The 16,940-nt window shown below is 39.5% G+C and overlaps 1 protein-coding gene across 1 annotated transcript in view; it reads right to left on the minus strand.

Moving 5' to 3' along the window:
* The window catches only part of IL1RAPL1 (interleukin 1 receptor accessory protein like 1), a 689,617-nt gene extending 672,690 nt beyond the window's left edge, over window positions 1-16,927 (minus strand). The window contains exon 1 of the mRNA XM_018084251.2: window positions 16,863-16,927. The gene's annotated coding sequence lies outside the window, so the exon portion shown is untranslated. The remainder of the gene's footprint in view (window positions 1-16,862) is intronic.
* Window positions 16,928-16,940: the final 13 nt, after the last annotated feature.

Raw genomic sequence — 16,940 nt, forward strand, 5'->3', positions numbered from 1 at the left:
GAATCAGTTCATATATTAAGATAACTGGTTTCAGGAATCACTCATATGCTGAATAATTTTACTGTATTTGGATAAAAATTAATGTGGCACCAGGAACATGCAGCTATAAATTCATGTAGTGGTTAGTATTATGTCCAAATAGTGTCCTGTCTTACATGGAAATAACTAGACAGACATAAAGAAATTAAATATATCTCCTGTGTGAATTATGTTAATTCATGCTAGAAATAGAAAACTGTATTTTTTAAAAAAAGATCTAAAACAAAAAATTTAAAAGGTACTTTGAACAGTTGCCTTCTTACTCAGCTTTACTGTGCAAACACCCATCATTTTGAAGACATCTTTCTACAAATTTCTTTTACAACTCCTGTCTAGTCTGGGCATGGTTACTGGAGGACAATTTATGCATTTTTCAGAAGCAGACATTATGATCTATGAGCAATACTCACAATTCAATTAATTATTTTTGATTGATAAAGGTAATAATGATATATTCAATTTAGGTTGTCATAAGGTGTCTCATTTGGTACCATGTGACCTTCTGATTATTAAGAAAGTAAAATGACACAAAGTCTGCATTAAAAATTAAAAATCCTTTAAAATCAAGTAGACTAAAATTTTCTTAATAATATGAGGTCAAAAGTCCAAATTCAAACTAAGAACCTAAATATTTTATTTAAATACTATCAATACTCTGTAATATGAAATTAAGTTTACTTCCTCCTTAGCAATGGTTTTCTATTTTCTAAATTTAAAATACTGGGATTTCACTGATGGAGGAAAGATTTATTATACAGAATTCTGAAAGGCTCATGGAAATTTTTGCAGAAATTTCTTCTTCCGTAGCTAAAATCACCTTACAGAATCAGGACGATTTCAAGCAAGTCATTTGTTTTGATAGTCCAAAGAAAACTGGGCTGTTTTTTCTTAAGTGACATCTGCAGGTGGCCTGGCATTGCAGAAGCTTTGTGTTCTTCCTAGAGACAGACAATTTGTGAGAATTGGCTGCTACAAAATTAAGCCTGGGGTGGTTTTTTATAGCCTTCTCAAATCATTCAAGCAGACTAAAAGATGAAGAACTCCATCCTCTGTTCCTTCAAAACCCTCCTCCACTGTGATGCCTATGAAAAATTGAGAAGGAAGCAGTAGCTGATGGCTACTGTCAAGTGTTTCCAATATGGTTTGGTTATCACCTTGTGTTCCCCAGCTACCCCTATACAATTTCTCTCTCTTGTAAGCTGTGTGGAGCAGGTTCTGAGCATTTACAACAGAGAGAAATGGCAACTGGGTGATTATGGGAAATCTTGTAATAGACAGAAATAATAATTCCTCCGCCAACATTAAAATCCCTATTCCCATCCAAACCCTAACCTCAATGTCTCCTTCCTCTCAAGCATACACTATTGCCCATTCAGACAGGGTAAGGTAAAAGAATTTCTTCCACAACTTAATCATAAAAGCTTTCTAAGGGTATAGGCAGATGCACATTTTGTCCATACAAAGACATTTTATGGAGCTATGTACGGAGAGGAAAATAAAAAACCTGCTTTGGAAGAAGTCCAGCTTGGCCTTTAAAAGCACTAACACCTTTAATTGAAATCTGCTGAACAAACACGATCTGCTGAGTGTCGAGTGCAGTGCAGTCCTACAGATGGGAAATATGGCTGTGTCAAATGGAATTTCACCAAACCTTTGCTTCACTGGCCCTTTTTTGGCAGGACAATTTGTGGAAAGGAGTGTACAAGACCAAGAAGCTTTGTAGTTTACTTCTGAGAAGCACCTGTGTTACAGGGTGATGCCCCAAATGGGACCTGCACTGGAGATCCGTTTGCCTTCCCAATCCTGATTCAGAGAGCAGCAGGCACACACCTGCCCAGCCAGACAGGGAAAAACAGGCAGGGGGAGTGGTACAAAGCTCCACACGGACCTTTCTCAGCAGCATGTTAGTGATGGCAGTCACGTTTCTGAGGCTTTTCAAAGGGAAATAAATAAAAGAGGCATAGACATCTTATAAACTCAGATATAGCCAGACTGAGCTCAAATGCGTAAGGCTAAGAGTGAGCTTATTTACCTAAGCAAAAAAAATCTGCTTATAAATATGCTCTTCATATTCAGTTAGATTACCCCTCTCCATTTCACTCTTCCCTTTCGTGTGTGCATGAGTCTTATAATGTGACAATCAGAAGGTACCATCTGCATAAAAAAATCCCTAGAAACAACTGCAGAGTCTGTGACTACTAGCTCACATTTCAGGAGTAGAATACAGCATGTATTAATGCTTTACTGAAGGAAACTCATCCATCTTCTCAGACAGAAGTCTGTCTTTTGCACTCTCATCACACCGCAAAACACCATATCTTACTGTATCTTAACATCTCACAGCCGCTAATGTGTCTGTTCCCTTAGTGTGCCAGTGAGGTGAGAAGTGCTATCACCCCATTCTGCTTGTGGGAATTGAAGTCAGACAATATGTCTGCACTGCAAAGTAATGCAGTCCTTGAGTAAACTCCTCTCATGGATCATCTACCCTGCACTGTGTGAGTTCACTGCTGGTTTCTGCTTGGAGTCAACAGGTGAGGGAAGACAGTTCACTCCAATGACCGCCTCTGACACCAAGGTGACAGACTTGGTTTGGTCTGTATTGAACAGTCCTCTGATACCATTCTATCCCTAAGCTTATCCCTCACATAGCCTAGGACAGACAATATCTACTACCAGTTTTATGCCTGAAAAAACTATCATGCAGGGGAGGCTGCACTTCACACAACTGAAAACAACCCCAAAATGCTACAATAAAAAACCAACAGTAATAGTAATAACTAAGAGTAGGAGTCCACTGCAGGTGGCTGAGAAGGAACCCAAGGCCAAATGACAAATACTGTAGTCCTGGCTAACCCGTTTGAGAGGGTAAGGCATCGGGCAGTATGTCCATGAGCTGCTCTCCACCCTTTGGAGAAAATTTACTCTATCACAGCCAAAACCAGCACAAGTTTGCTGCCCCCCTTCTTGCCACCTAAGCCAGCTGGCCCCAGAGAGCTGCAGTGGATGGACAGCCTCCCAGCTAAGCCCTCTCCTTCACCTGGGAGTTGATGTTAAGCCAAGGTTTAACATTGGCCAAGGAGGCAAGGATCCCTGTTTAGGGATAATGTATGCCACAGAAAGGATTATGTGATCAACCCAAAGTCACGCCAGAGGCCACTGACCGATACCAAGTATTATCAATTTTTTAATTATTAATAGCCTTTCTTTAACATCCGTCTTGGAGCAGCCTTTCCCATGCCTGTTAGCTGTTACACAGCACGTGTGGTAACTACAGGGCTGCACAAGATGGGAAGGCAGTGCTCTGCTGACCACTGCCCATGGCTTTCCAAGCACCCGTCCACACTGCCTGCACATCCTGTGCCTGCCCATCTGTGGCACTTGACATGCTCCCCGTCAGCCAGGCACTGCCAGCTCACAATGTGCCTCTAGAAAGAAGTTGAACTTTGTCAAAACCTGTCACAAAATCCAATTGGAGAGCCCCTGTTATTTTAACTGGCAGCTAATTGTTCAACTGGAGTATGAAATCTCAGGAACAATGAATTATGTAAATGCAGAATTTTTGTCTAAGGTAAGCAACGTGTGCAGAAGGGAGTCACAATCATTGTTTGTGACTGGTGACAGCTAGAATGCCTCAACTGATAAATAAATTCCATGTTTCTGAAGCTAATTCTTGTATCACATCATGTATTTATGTATCAAAGCACATAAAATACAGGACCATTTAAGGATATTTTCTCCCCTATGGATTTGTTTCCAAGTAAAATTTAATGTTCTTTAAAAAGAGAGGTGTGTACAGCCAGAGAAAGTGAAGTCTGCATTTGCTCATAGAAACTGATAAAGTAGTTCTTGTTTCATGCATGTATTCACCATAAAAGCTATGCACAATGCAGATCATGTAACGGTAAAAGTGGACTAAAATTCCTGACATCGCCAAAACAAAACCTCCTGCTGAAATCAGTCATTCCATACGTCAAACCCCAACAACTTGGTTATAAAACTTTTGAGTTCCATAAACTAAATTTTATGGAACTCCCTAGAAGTATATACTACTTTGATACTGAGATTAATGATAGTGCTCTCTGCTATATTTTAACTATTTCTGACCATCTAAAGGAAGGTGAGTGTTGCTGGACAGTGTATGTTTAATTTTACTCTTTGCTAAAGACTGAGCAAAAAGTGGGCCCTTTCATACTGAAGCTATTTTAAAAATAAGCTTTAAATAGTAAAAGGGACTCTCTGCCCTCTAAGATAACAAGAAAGACAATTTGCACTTTAAAATATTCTCACCTTAAAGAGGTGTTTCTCTAAATTTAATTACAAAAATTTGTCTTTTTTTCCGGTGTGACCCTTTCCATTGTCACCAGGGGAAGTTGTGTGGGGTTTTTTTTCCCTTTTTTTCTTAAAGCCTTAAGAGATAATCCTCAAAACAAAATCAAAAGGTTTTGGGTGGCAAAAATTGGTATGATTGTCTTATTGTACTATTTTCCTCTATCCTGCAATAACCTTAAACTATAAATTTCCAGTAAAAGAATAAAAAAAAAAGGAAAAAAAACCTTCCTTTTTAAGCTAAGAATACTGTGCCAATTTTGATAGAAAAAATACAAGGTAATGTTATAGGCAACTGTCTCTAGTTGAACATTCAGTCACCTCCATTCATCAAAACAAAGCATAAAGCCAAAAGCTTATTTCAGAGCATTTAGAGGGGTTAAAATCACAGCATCAAAACAACAATAGAAGTGAGGATTGTAGAACCATAGTTCCTGCCAAATAAGCAATAAATTCACTTATTTCTGTATTTCAAGTGGCACTGATACTGCCTGATACACTTTAGACTAATTATGTTTGCATTTTCACATTCAGGTTTTTTTATCAGATAAACCACAGTCTATCTAAATATATTGTGTTCAAGCAATGGTTTTCATCATCTGCATCAGTGTGGGATTAAACACAGCAAAGTATATGTTAAAATCTTGACTCCTACATTAAGCCAGCTTTTACACAGCAAGCAGTTCCTGCCAACCTACGAGACGTACTGCCCATAGCTTCCCCTATTACAAAACACAGACTCCCTGTGAGTTATGAATTCAGGACTAACACAGAGACAGTTGCCTGTCTTGCACATGTCAAGATACTGTCCTTCAGCTGACTGGTGGCTTCTTGACTCCTCGACTTGCAGAAACTTTAGAGCAACCCATGTGGTAATGCATGAAGGAGTTTGGATGAAAAAGCACGTGTAGGTCTGAACCAGACACACGGGTGAGACTTTGCGCAGTGGGTCTTGGTGGAGTAGACGAATGTTCAACACAGTGCTCCTGAATTCCACAGGAACAAATTAAAGGAGCATTTTCTGTCTAACAGTGAGTTGAACCAGGCAGAAAAGCACAAGAAAAGCAAAACTCTAGTGGTTAAACAGCCCATAACTGTGCAAATAAAATGACAACAATAATGGTAAAAGTAACATATGAAAATTGACATAAAAGTAACATATGAAAATTGACATAACAGTTATATTTTCAATATTAACACCTATGATTTTATAACAAAAGTTATGTATATACACATATACCTCTGCTTATATTTATAAATATGCTTGTATATATACATCAGAATTATTTAAAACCCATCAAAACAAACACAAATTAAAACTAAAGGATTCATTTTGATACAAGGCATTTGAGATGGCTGGTAAGCCTTATACATATCCCGTATTTTTATATATTTAAAGAAACATCAAAGCTTTTTAACAAGAAAATTATATTCTCATAGCCATAAAGAATACTCTGGTGATTGCATTAGAGCGGCTGCGCAATATAACTTCTTTGCTCACTGACAATGGGTTTTGCTATGTTAATTAAATAAGTAATACGTCTGTGATCTTTATTCATTAAAATTAATGCAATAATATGTATGTTGAAGGTTCATATTGGACTCAATCTGGCAAGCCGAATGAAACAGCTTCACTGGAGTTACTCTAAGACCGTTCTTGATGAAACACAGAGCTCTGACAGGAGATTCTGTGTGAAATCGGTTTACCCTTGCTTCACTTAGTATTATTCCAAATCAGCAAACACAAGTATCTTCCGAGTAGACAAAAATGTCTTCTATTAAGCAAAGCTATGGAAACCACGAGTCTCCAGGCGACAGGTTGTGCCGGGCACGGAGCCCACTGGCTGGAGCATTCCTGAGATGGGGAAATGCCGCCAGTGTCACCGTGGAGCTCTGCGGTCCAGCCGTGGTCGAAAGCCGTCAGCTGGAATTAGCCCAGCGGATGGCACTGAGCACGGCTTGTCAATTCCAGTAACAAGACCTGGAACAAACAGCAGAGCTTTCGTATACGAAACCCAAGATCCCCTCACCTCTGGGATTATCTCCCAGAGAAACAGGAGCTTCCCTGTTTCATCATTCCCTTTGGGAAGGCTGCTCTTCCCAAAGGCAGTCAGTACCTGTGAGTGTGCAGCAGTTGATGGCTGTGCACCGACAGGGAATGCACTGCATGAAATAAGACAACCTCACTGCTAAAATTTGAAGATTCCCAAATCTACTACACACTGGGACCAACAGCAGCCTTTCCCACAAATCCCTGGGCACTGGATTAAGATTTGATGAATAAGAGCAAACACAGGGTCAAAGTTCAGCAGCAAAATCTGAAAGACCTAGTATTATTAATATTTTTGTTCTGTTAACTACATGAGTTACACCTGAACCCTGACAAAAAGGAAAAACACAAGCTACCTTTGATTCATGCCCATCCATATTTAATATCCAATTAATTCAGACAACATGGAAAAAGAAGAAGATGAATAGTGAGGTAATCTTAAATTAAAAAGACTGATTAGTATTTAGGAAACAGGCAGCTGACCCAGCCACCCCCAGCAGTATGACTCACAGTACTATTTTCATATTTGTATTATTTAGCACCTAAAGACCTTAGCTGAGAGTCCTGTTCTGCTAAGAACTTGCATTAAATCCTCTGAAATTATCTTCCCTGATTAATTTTCTACTGAGAAGAAATTGTTTTCATTAAAGTTTTATGTCTAAAATGGCATCTTTTGATTCAATTCTCCCAAAATCGAAGTACTAAATAAATAGAAAATATTAAAAAATCTACCCTCCAACCAAAATGGAAATCACTTCTTTTCTGGAGGCTTCAAGAAAGCAAATACTTTCTATGATTTTCAACGGCTGACAAAAAACTGAATTTCCACTTAGGTAGGGAGAAGATATTAACTTTTTCTCTAACCCTACTTCATATACAATAAAATAGAAATATTAAACAAAGAGTTTATATTATAAATAGATGAAACACGTAAAAAGACAAGAAGACAGAAGGTGCTTACGTCTTTCAGAGTTTAGAGACAGGACACTGAAGCATTGACACATCTAGTAAAGTTTTACAGAGAAGGAATATTTGGAACTAGTGAAAGGGACTGATTTCAGACACCAAAGAAATAAAAGACATACATTGCATTAGCTAATATGAAAGTTTTAAGCGTTAAGTGATACTACCAAAGGACACAATCAAGAAAAAAACACTAATTAAGGAAGAACCCTTGTAAGTGAACAGCCATAAGCAGAACTACAGTGTCTGTCCATTGAGCCATGTGATGGTCCTTTGACAGAATATATATTATTATATATAATATTAATTATACATTAATTTATATATAAAGCACTGAAGAAGAAATATGAAGGAGGATAAGTTAAACTAACTACAGATTGAAAAATATCTTCAATTTGACTAATGAGCTTAGGATGTACCCTAATATTGCATATATTTTTAGTGATTGATTTTAAAGAGCTTTACAAGTTTCCCATCACAACAACTGAAAGCACCAGAGACCAAGGATGGTGTGGTAACCTTTTAAGAATCTAGACATTCCTTTCAATGAAGAAACAAAATATGAAGGTATCAATAGACTATTTACACCTTCTGCCCAGAGCAGCCTGACTCCTCAGGCTATAAACTAGGTGTTAAGAGGCCTGTGAGATAGAAGGGTGCTCCTATCCTCACACTCTTTTGTGGAACTCCCTGCCCTGAGGGAAGTACTGAGCATTCCTGCCTGAACTGGAGAATATATAATCTTGGAGTCTTGGAACTTTTGGAACCACTCGTGGGATCCAGAGGAAGACTGAAGATCACCACTCTCAACCAAACTGCAGACCACTACTCTCAACCAGACTGAGACCACCACTCTCAACTGGACTGCAACCACCACTCTTGACCAGACTGCACCAGCACTCTCACCAACAGGTTTTCCCCTCTCCTTTTCCTTTGGACTCAGGGGGCCCAAAGAACACCACTCTGTTCATGCCTCAGGGTGCTGGGTTATACACTGGGGTTTTGTGGGTTAAAACCAATTGTTTGTCTGTATAATCGTACTTATTGTATTATTTTATTAAATTGTTTTTCTGATTTATAATCTCTCTTTTGAGTTGAGTTCATTTCCCCTGTTGGTTTACCTTTAAACCAGCACAGATGTCAAGAACATAGTGAAGCTTTACTGAATTCTGTTAAAGTTTACAAGATTTTCTTTTTCTAATCAATCTAATCTATTCTTATTAAAGATAAGAAACAGCATGAATTTTTTTTCACAGAAATTGACAAAAATTAGGAAATTAGATGATAAAGCTGAAAATTGATCAACACCTACTGAGTGCAGTGGGCTTCTTTCCATTTTCCTCAGTGGGTTTTGGATCAAGACTTTAGTAATGAGGACTTAAACAGCAAAATTAGGCTGCCCAGTCAGCATTAATAAAATCTTTATTAAGCAGTACCATAACTGCTGGGTTTGTAAAATGAACAGGTAATTAAGAACGATGGTTACAAGAACAAACAGTCCATCTAGTCAGACAGCAGACCTCCAAGGGAAGTCAGTAACAAATCCTTTGGAAGAAGCATTCTTTAACATTTCCAAAATCACAGACACATACATCCATTGATTACACTATAACTGGGGTACACAGGGTGATAACCTTCTAACTATCTGTTATACAGGTTGATAATCTTAACTAGGTATCCATTACAATGCAAAATTTTAAAATTTTGTTTTTAGTAAGCTATTCTATTCTACTAGAGCTGTTTCTTCAATATATCCTAGAGACAAAGGATTTAAATAAACTATGTAAAGGAGTGCTTTCCTTTACTTTTTTGCAATTAAATTTTATTGGTCATCAGGAAAACAATACTTAAGAGAACCAAAACTATTTTTCAATAGCCTTCAGTATTTCCTACTGCATCACCTGTTCTTGCACATCATATCTTCCTCTTTTTTTCTGAATAAAACAAAGCCTTCATCTCTTTCCTCAGATAGGAATCTTCTCATGTGGAAAACTTTTCATTTTGCTGTCATTCTTCAGTCCTTTCTTCCTTCCTTAATAGCTTTCTGGATAAGAAGTGACCACAGGCAGATCTATTATTCATACTGAATATGAGAGTCAACAGTTGCTAAATGTTACACAAAAAATACTAAACAAAGCTTTACATTCCTTTTATAATATATATAGCTTTCTTCTGCTGTAAACTGAGCAAACACTCTATTTGAACTTTTCCATAGCAAGGGACAAGAGATTTTTGAGAGTACCTCTTCTGTTGGAAAGGTATACAGGAAAGATTCAGATTGTATCTTCCAAAGTTTTATCATGTATACTTCTAAAGTTATAGATGATATCATATAGCCCTAGTGATGATCTTTGATAGTCCTTTCAAAGTAGGTTTCTGCTTTGGCATTCCAAAATAAATTTGTGTTGTCTTCAAATCAGTTACATTTACAGATCATTAAAAAATATATTGATATTAAATCGACCCCCAAATCCAGCTACCCTCTCATGGTATGTTTGAATGATGCTTTGTTTCCTACATTTAGAATAAGAAATAACTACTGTACTTCCTCTTTATGGCTTGGTCTCAGTCTTTCTCTGTGTATGCAAGTGAGTAAATGCATAGGTATGTAAGTAAACACGTATGTAAGCAACACGCATAAGCAGGTATATGTATTTGTACATGTGTACACGTACATAACTCTCCTCTAGTGACAAACTACAAAAATGATCCCTGAAAGCATACATTAAGTTATTAGAGGCCACAAGGATGGTGAAGGGCCTTGAGGGGAAGCCATATGAGGAGCAGCTGAGGGCACTTGGTCTGTTCAGCCTGGAGGAGACTGAGGGGAGAGCTCATTGCAGGTACAACTTCCTTGTGAGGGGAAGAGGAGAGACAGGTACTGATCTCTTCACTGTCATGACCATTGATGGAACTCAAGCAAATGGCATGAAGCTAAGTCAGGGGAGATTTAGATTGGATATCAGGAAAAAGTTTTTCACCCACAGGATGGTTGGGCACTGGAACAGGGTCCCCAGGGAAGTGGTCACAGCACCAAGCGTGATGGAGTTCAAGAAGTGTTTGGACAATGCCCTCAGGCACATGGAGTGATTCTTGGGGCTGTCCTGTGCAGGGCCAGGAGCTGAACTTGATAAAACTGATGAGTCCCTTCCAACTTACATATTCTATGATTCTGTGATACTGTGATAACTAAATATGTATGTATGTGCAGAGAGACAGTGCCAATCAGCAAACCTGATTTTGCATTGGTGTTAAGCACACCACCTTCAGCTACAGGACCCCCCAAAGAAATGTCTAGTAGAAAGTTCACAGGCCTTGTCTCTTTTGTATGAGATATTAAACAAAATAAATTGTGTATACTGAATGTGTAGATAGACTGATACACAAACAGACACATTTCCATCACACACAGAGCTTGCTGAAAAGGAAATGCCATGCATTTCTAGGTAGGTTATTCTAAAATGAGCAAAGGTAAGATTTCCTGTGTGGGGAGGGAGGGAAGTTTTAATGTGGGAGGAGACAGCCAGAAAGCATTACAGAAAAGTCGAGGATGCAAAATGCCAAGGTGCTATATGGTAACAGCTGTGCTCTGCTGCCATCCTGAAATTCTGTGCACTGAACAGCAACCTGACAGACACAGGGCTAAAATTGTTGCCAGGGATCAGTGCCACACAAAAGCATCCTGGCCAAACACATTCCTGTGCAGACATTGTGGCTCCATCCCAAGGCTTCCACCATACCGACAGATCTTGGTGTAGGAATTATCCCTGAGGCGTATGATCTGAGCTCAGTCAAATCCAGTGAAGGTGCATTGTCAAATGGATGTAGACAGGGACAATGTACATACAGGTCCCTTACAGCATTAAAGCACAGCAATTCTCAGTCTGAGGCAACTGGTCTGGGAACCCAGACAGGTCACAGCCAGTTAAGCTCCCTCCTAACCTCACCAGCAGAAGCCTTTCCCTGCACATTACAATGGATGCATGCTATGACTTCATTTTCCTTGAAACAGTCTAAGCTCTTGGTCGGGATTGAGTAGAAATTGCTACTGACACTCCAAGCACACACATTACTAAGTGGAATAACTTAACAGAGGAACTGAGATATTGAGGTTTTATGTGGCAGTTGCACTAGCTTTTTAAGTGGCAGTCTTGCAAGAGCATTGTGATATTTTTGTTGAAAATTCTAAGGTTTATACTTTGTCAGAGGAAAATTTGATTTGCGTAAATTATCAGTCTTTTCAGCTAACAGAAGACATTCTTTCTCTCATGTTCCTGCCACTAATTTATCATTTTATGGAGAAGCACCTCAAGTTACCTCAACTGAGAGATCACAGTCTCATTGTGTGACTGGAAACAGGCATGAAAACAAAAAGGTGATGGCCCTCATACTGAAGAGTTTAAGCATTCCCAAAAAAAAAAAAAAATAGAGCAGTGGGAGTTGGGAACTGCAACAACTTTAGTCATCTGGGTTTCACTAGTGAAGAACAGACAAGAGGAATATAGAAGTATATTCTATCTCTGAAGAGAGAGTAGGTACTTCACCATTGTCTGTATATTTTATACATTTTTCTGCCCCCTTTTTTAACCCATTCTGCTAGTCTCCATCTTCTTCCTTTTTTACAATGCTCTATTCAATGTGGAGAGCTGTGAAGGACCAAAGAACAGAAAACTTTCTGACGCCACTAGCCATCCAATCTCCAAGTAGCACTACCCATTGTCTGCCTGCTGATTGTATAGACTTGTATAGATTGTACAGATCTTGTCTACACATGAGTTAGGTTTCTGTATTTCTTTTCAGAAGCTGTGCTGAGAATTTCCTAAACTATTACCAAAAGTAAAAAAAAAAATAAAATGGAAATAGTATCTCCTGCATTGGCAAAAATCTCAGTGTTTTCATTTTCTCCCTTTCTCCTACTTCGTTCTTTGTAATTGCTGCAGTTGATGCTACAACCATTGAAGGATTACTGTATGTTTATGTGCTGTTCTTATAAACATGAAATTTCTAAGAACATGAAGCAGTAAGACTGACACCCTTGGTTCGTTTGTTCAGACTTGGTTATTGAGGCATAAATAGTGTGCTGTATAACACCATGAAATGACCTAGGAATGCCTATAATACACAGGTACAGTGAGACCTAGAAAAACAGAGTACTCAGTGTTAAAACAGAGAACCAGCACTACCTGATTTCCTTGCCCTGGTCTTACAGAGCTTTGGCAAATATCATAGGATTTTCCCTTTCTGCAGGATGGAGTTCCATATGTGACTACCTCAGGGGAATATGCAAAGCTGGAATATTAACATTAAAAACCCACAAGCTTTCATCTTCATTTTTCCCTCCTTCCTCCCCGCCCCTCAAAAGAGCTTTCACCTAACTGTGCATTAATTTTAAGCTGTCATGGGTAAAATTCATTGCTGCATTTTATCTGGTTTTGTTTTAGGAGTATGAAAACAATATGAAAGTGCATAAAAAAATGACACATTAAATGATCCCCTGAGTCACTGTGGTCCATCACCTCATATTTAGTTACATTTAAAAAAAAAGAAGCATACACTTGAAATGATAGAGCACAATGGCTGTTTTGGTGCTGCTGTAGACATTCACATAAAGACTTAAAGAAACATATGAATTATTAACCTGACAGGCCATGACTATAACCTAAAATAGCCATTATGGTCTCTACTGTGGGTTCTTCTCATTTCATGGACCCCTGACACAATGGATGGAAACAAGACAGAGGTTTATAATAGAAATGCTGACACAACCTTACCTATAGCTGTGCAAATGGTGTCTCTATAATTAAACTTTACAACTTCAGCACCACTAGATAAGTTGCTAGCTTTTAATCATATTAATCAGAGCTTGGATGTTTCAATTGCCATATATTATCACGCAGTGTGCACTATAAAAATAAAAAGGTTCCCAGCCGCTAAAGATCACAGCTGTTATGAAACACAGAAGTATATCCAAATGCTTCTCTGTAAGTGCAAATACACTGAAGGAAAACCACAGTCAGTTATCCTTTTTTTTGTTTGTTTGTTTTCTAATATATGGGTTCAACATAATAGCCACAGAAAGTACTCTGAATACATTACAAGAACAGCACCGAATAGTAAAAAAGCTTCATTAAGATCTGCCCTGTTTCAGATTTTCCTATCAGCAGTAAAACAAGTCTACTGTCTTCAGTGATAATGACAGTCAGAAGCCTGCTCTTTCAGAGGGAGGCACTGAGATTATTCTTCATGCACTGCTGTTTAAAAGCCAGCTCTCCAGCGACAGCGAGGAGTGGGTGGCAAAACTCTCACTGCTTTCAGTGGTCTGAGATTTGGAGCCTGGGAATGTTTTATGTAAATATTTCTCTTCACATTTTCTCTTCATTTGTCCGAGTGATTTACAGCTTTACTTCGGCAATGAAAGTTTCCTCTCAAAGAAGCTACATCTGGTGCAAACTGAACAGATATTGGATAGGAGCTGAAACCCTCTATTTTTACCAAGCGGGTATTGCTAACAACAGCAATACAATTAATCTATAAATAAAACGTGGTTACTTACTACTCTCTATTATCCTGAATTTGCAAATCTTTGTATGCTGCATGGCACTTTACATGTACCATGTGATACATTCCCACACTGTCAATGCCTACTCTTTTACACCACCAGTTTTATAACACCTTCTGTAGACAAATGAGCTTTCCTTTAAGATGGGTGGTACAGTTATGTAGCCTGTGTGTCACAAGGGGTCTTTTAAGGAATCAATAGAAAGAGCATGCCTGTAATTATGTGTGGCAGAACAGAGTATGCCATGGACATGTCTAAAAATCATAAGAGCTGCAGCAATGCATAGGAGTTGCCATAGTGTTATTCTGACCCCTGAAGGATGGAAACAGAGTTAACTTCACATTCTTTTTTTTCCAATTTACTCAGTATACTCTATGAATGTCAAACTCTAAACTACATTAGCAGGATTTATTAGTGCTTACCCAGACTTATCCTCCAGAAATATGAAAATAGTCATGAACTAATGGTGAACCAACTTTAAAATACTGATGTTTCCAGGGAAGCAGAGAAAATTATTTTTCAGGCTAGTTGTAGGGTGAAATTACCATGAGTTTGAAAGTGCATTAAATCTAGTAGGTATGTGAAGATCATGTTTATCAAGAGATGTAAAACTCACTCTGCTCTCACCTCTTCTTAACCGAGAAATATTTTAGTGGCATTTTGTTAGAATGGAGTCAGAGTGAAGTGGGGAAGGACATAGGTCAGTGATGATAAGATCACTCATTTCAGTTGAGTTAAGATTTCATCAGGCTTACATTTTTCAGAAAATGCATCTGTTAGAGGTATGGGGCCTCAGCAGTGCCTTTGTGAGCTTATCTGTCTTCAAGGAGTGCTCTTCCTCCTCCTCCCCCTGAACAGATAGGAAAAGTGATTCAGGATTCTAAAATGGGTATTAAGGCATATCTTGATACTACTATCTTTGTGGACAATTTGCTAAAAAAGTCCATCAGAGTTAAACAGATGGGGCTCCTGTTACACCTTTGCTCTTCACCTCCTTATTTCTGAGACGCTTGAGATGTGCTAATGGACCACCTTTTAGTTTCCTGTAAATCTAACAGGTATATTAGACTGTTGTATCTGACAATACTTTTTTCTAAAGTCAGTCACGCTGTATCCTAACACGCTGAAGCAGCACCCTGCCAAAGCTGTGAGGCAGTCACTGCACACCCGGAGAGAGAGACAACGCTGTCTATGCCGGGCGCTCACACTCAGGGCAAAGTGGCACCAGCGCTGCCTGCCTTGAGCATTGGAAGAGGGGTCAGCAGAATGACGTGCTTGGAGGTAGGCGACGGCGAGGGGGGAGGAGGAGAATCAATTTTAATTTCGGCTTTGTTCCTCCTTCGCTTAGCTGTTGCCATGCACCGAAGTTCCAGGTTGCGGTGTGACCTTGCCGAGGAGCGCGCAGCCCGGGCTGCTCAATGGGACCATTGTGCAGCCTTGCAGGGGCTCTTCGGGAGCCCTCTCCCCGGGTGTGGCTGAACCAGCGCCTCGGCAGCCTCCTCCTCCTCCTCCGTGAACTCCCTGTCCCGGGGAAACTCCGCCAGCAGCACGCTGATGCAAAAGGCAGCCTGCAAGAGGCAAACCCCTTGTCAGGAGCTGAGAAAGGATCTCCCCTCCTCTGCCCAGGACTCCATCCCCCGCTGCCGGGAACGCCACAAAGTTAACCCAAGTGATCGATACGCTATAGGAGCATATTATTCCACTATCGGCGACTGATGCCACTGATGTAATCAAGTTACATAATCGCCGTCTTTGCACAAACACATCCATCTTCCTACAGACAGATCTGCATATCTTCTTCCATCCATTATGCATGAACCCACCAGCAGTACATAAGGGTACATATTTTCACACACACCATGTAACTTTAGCATTGCAGTGCATTGCACTGCACAACGTCATCACTATCGATTCCTTAACCTTCCCCCATTCCTTCTTATCAGAACTGATTTAGCGGAGAAAGATTACCTATGTGCATTGCTCGGATTCCTTTAAATCTTTAAAGGCTGAAGTGGTTCCCTTGCTCACTTCTGTTCCTAAGAAGGTGATCTTTTCTTTCCTTTTTTTCCCTGTCTCGCTTCACACCACAAGTAACAGGAATGAATTCCCACACAGTCCCTCAGCCAGATGCATGTATGTACGAAATATCGAAGAGAGCATCTCTGTTTGCACATCTTCCAACTCCCATACACGTGGTCTGAGCTTTCAGTAGGTAAGTTATTGGGTGAAAAAAATATTTTGTAAGAGCAGCTGGATGAGAGATTTTCAGGCTAGTGACATTTACGGTATTTCTCTACTATCAGGCTGAGGGGTTTTTTGTCCTTACTGTCCCTCAGTTAATAATTTCCTTGAAGGAACAGTTGCAATCCCAAATTACCAGTGGCATTTAACCCGTTTAGCACCAGTGCACTGTACTACGATCAATAAGGATCACCACCTTAAAGTTTAACAACTTGAAGAGCAGGATTTCTCTACCTCCATTGCAGCTATGAAATGCAGCAGAACGCTGCACAGAGTTGGAAACATTTATTTAACCAGCGGATGGGCTCCGAGCTCATATTAATTAGATTCCATCACGGAGAGCTTCTTCATTAGCACATACCCTTTTCAGTCAAATACATTACAACAGGGAAGATTAAAAAAAATAAATAATAGGGAAAATTAAAGACTCCTTGCTTTTACAGTACTCCCTCAAACCCAGAGGGTGCATGAAGAAGGGAGGAGATTTTTAATCATTTTTTTTATTTATTTATCGCAAAAAGCACTCACCAGAAGAACTACTGCAGTTATTCCACTTAACTACCAATAGCGACTGGAGCCCCCTCGCATCAGGGTAATGCAGCAATCCCGAAAGTGCCCATTTCAGTCACCCGCCACCAAGTTTAGCAATGCCGGGCTTTTGCCTGGATAAAATGACCTTACCCACAGGAGTCTCCCGAAATATCCCTCCGGTGCGATCAGTCAGCGAGGCGAGTGCCGGTCACCACACTGCGCACTCGG

This window comes from Manacus vitellinus, unplaced genomic scaffold, assembly GCF_001715985.3.
Source record: "Manacus vitellinus isolate BGI_N305 unplaced genomic scaffold, ASM171598v3 scaffold_7_pilon, whole genome shotgun sequence".
Taxonomy (NCBI): Eukaryota; Metazoa; Chordata; class Aves; order Passeriformes; family Pipridae; genus Manacus; species Manacus vitellinus.